This window comes from Elephantulus edwardii, unplaced genomic scaffold, assembly GCF_000299155.1.
Source record: "Elephantulus edwardii isolate Elephantulus edwardi_28Jun2011 unplaced genomic scaffold, EleEdw1.0 scaffold00031, whole genome shotgun sequence".
NCBI classification, from domain to species: Eukaryota; Metazoa; Chordata; class Mammalia; order Macroscelidea; family Macroscelididae; genus Elephantulus; species Elephantulus edwardii.
This window is the reverse complement of record NW_006399781.1, coordinates 18,486,276-18,489,526: the sequence shown is the minus strand read 5'-3', so window position 1 is coordinate 18,489,526 and position 3,251 is coordinate 18,486,276. Positions and strand designations below refer to the sequence as shown.

Here is a 3,251-nt window from a genome sequence, read left to right as displayed (position 1 = left end):
GGTAGTCAATAGGAAATTTAATATGCGCCTTAAAGTAGCCGCCTTCGTAGAGGGTGTTGGGGGGTCCGAAGATGGCCACCTCCCAGTTGTAGAGGTCGGACTCATGCACCAGGGTGATCCGGAAGCCCTCCACCGGCTCCTCCTGCAGGGATTTCAGCTCGAGCATCAGGGCCTTCTGCGAGCTGGTCATCTGCTGCTGGGTCATCGTGGCGCCGGGGGCCCCAGTCCTCATGCACCGGCCAGGCCCACCGGGCCCCTCCCCTGCGCTCGCCCTCGGGCCAGGCCACGCCGGGCTCCGGTCTTCACCCACCGGGCGGGCCGGACCAGGCCCCAGACGGCCGTGGGCCGCCCCGGGTCCTCCTCTTACACGACGCGGGCCGAGCCGGCTGTCTTTCTGATCATTTGTTATGCTGCTGAAAGCTAGACAACAAATAAGGATGGCAGAAGAACTGATGCCTTTGAGCTTAAATGTTGGAGAAAATTACTGCATATCCCATGGACTGCCAAAAAGAACAAACAACTATGTCTTGGAGAAAGTGCAGCCAGAACCATGTGGATTGATACAGTGACTACTGCAATGGGCTTGAGCAGGTCAGAGATGATGAGGATGGCCCAGGATAGGACTCGGTTCTGACCTATTGTTCATATGGTAACTATAGATCACACTCGGCTCTATAGCACTTAATAACAACAGCAACTATCTGGGAGAAAAGAACTCATCTGTTAAACATATAACATCATATCACATTAAATATTTTTAATGTAAAAATATTTTCTTTTCAAGATGAAAAGGCAATATGAAAAAAATTTTGTTTTGTTTTGTTTTTTTATGAAAACCCTAAAACTCATCAATGTTAAGGCAGAATCCGCTCATAGCTGACCTTGCAGGGGATTTTCAGAGGTTGTAAATAAATCACGTGGCAGGAGACTGATTAACTCTCTTCCTCTGAGCAGTTGGTGAATTTTAACCTCATACCTTTGGATTGGCAGTGCAACTCTCTACCTGCAGATCCCTCAAGCTGCAGTGTAAATAATTACATTCATAAAATACATTTTATAAGTGTTCGTTGTCAAAGATGGTTCCTTGCTTTGTTTGGTGAGGTGTTGTTGCCCTCTAGTGGCAAAAGCAACAATGAATTTATGAAATAACAAATGGTGCTGAGAACTACATGTTTTATAATTTCATGGTTGGTTTGTGCCATGTATCTCAAGTGACTTAGTCCATAGGGTGTGCACTGCTAATCAAAAGGCATCTCCAGTAGTTTGAACGTACTTGCTACTCTCCTGGAGAAAGAGTGGCAAGAAGTTGCACTGCAATCTGAAGATGTGTGGTTCGAATCCACCAGATGCTCTTCTGGAGAAGGAGAGGCAATCTCTTCCTGTGCCAATTGGATCCGATTCGATGGTACATAACAAGAAAAAAACAAAATAAATTAATATTTTTTAAAAAAAAAGAGTCACATACAATGGATAGCCCTTATGAATCAGAATCCTTTCAACTTAAGTTTGAGTATTAAATTTGAGGTTTTTATTTGTGCCACAACAGAAGTTTCAGAGGTATAGTGGCTCGATCCCACAAGCCACTCAATAGGAAATACATGATGCCGACTGCTTCCATAAACTCTGCTTTTGTTTTGTTAGCTGCTACCAAGTCAACCATAACTCATAGTGACCCTCTGAACAGATCTGAACCTTGTCCTGCACTCTCTAATCTCTGTTATGCTCAAATCCTTTGTGGGTGTCACTACATCAGTCCATCTCATTGAGGGTCTTTTACTCTTTCCCTGACCTTTCTCAGCATGACGTTTCTCTCTAAGAACTGACTAGTCCTAAAAATATGCCCAAAATAAATGAGATGAAGCTTCACCACCCTTCTCTCTAAGGAGCACTCTGTTCACACTTTTTTCAAGACAGATTCATTTGGTCCTTTTAGCAGGCCATGATATGTTCAATACTCTTGGCCAAGACCACAAATCAAAGGGCTCAATTCTTCTTCGGTCTTCTTTACTTAATGTCCAGCTTTCTGATGCATAGGAAGCAATAGAAAATACCGACTTGGATCTGATTGCAAGGGAATAGGCATGCATTATAAAAAAGAGTATTTCAAGAGCTATACAAAAGTACAAAACTGTAAGGGATAGTAAACTATCCTATGCATATAAGGAATTCCTATCCTGATTATTGCAGATATAACAATTAGTAGTGTTCATAACTGTATTTAAAATAACAAAATATTTTCTTCTTTTCCATAAATTATATATGCCCAAAGTAATATTTTTGTTACTGGTAGATGCCACCAGTTAGCTTCAGACTCTCACAGAGCTCTGTACCACAGAACGAAACCCTGCCTGCTCCTGCCACATCCTCACAATCATTGCTATGTTTGAGGCCATTGTGGTAGTTACTGTGTCGATGCAGCTCGTTCAGCATCTTGTCTTTTTCACTGATTCTTTGTTGTTGTTGTTGCTGTTGTTATGTGCCATCGAGTCGCCTGCAACTCATAGTAACCCTATGTACAATAGCCCTAAACTCTGCTCTGTCCTGTATCAATCTCATTGTCTCTGACACACCTACCCTCATTACCCCAGTCAGTGAATCAACCCACGATGTCCTTCTCCAAGGACTGATCCCTCCTTACAACATATCCAAAGTATGTCAGACGAAGCTTCAGAATCCTTGCCTCCAAGGAGCAACATGGTTTAACCCTCTTCAGGATGAACCTCTTTGTTTTCTTAGCAGTACAAGGTATATTCAGTACTCTTCTCCAGCACCATAGCTCAAAGGCATTAATTCTCTTTCTAACCTCCCTAGTCATTGTCCAGCTCTGACGCATAGCAAGTAACTGCAAAGACCATGACCTGTATCAGGCACACCTTAATCTTCAGAGTGACATTATTGCTCTTCAGTACTTTGAAGAAGTCCCTAACAGCAGACTTTCCCATCGCAATATGTCCTTTAATTTCCTGGCTGCTGATACCAAGAATGTTAACTGAGGAGCCAAGCAAAATAAAGCTGTTAACAATCTCAATCTCTTCACCAACTGATGCTGCCAATATAAAGCCACAGGAATTGACGATATACCAATGAATGTATTTCAACTAACAGATGCTGCCCTGGATGTACTCACTAAGTTGTCAAGAAATCTGGAGGATAACCACTTGGCCAACTGACTGGAAGAGATCTATATTTGTTCCCATTCCAAAGAAAGGTGACCTGACATTGTTGTTGTTGTTGTTGTTATGTGCCATCGA

The 3,251-nt window shown here is 42.8% G+C and overlaps 1 pseudogene; it reads left to right on the top strand.

The window, feature by feature from the left end:
* Positions 1–398, top strand: part of LOC102859919 — a 1,311-nt pseudogene extending 913 nt beyond the window's left edge.
* Positions 399–3,251: the final 2,853 nt, after the last annotated feature.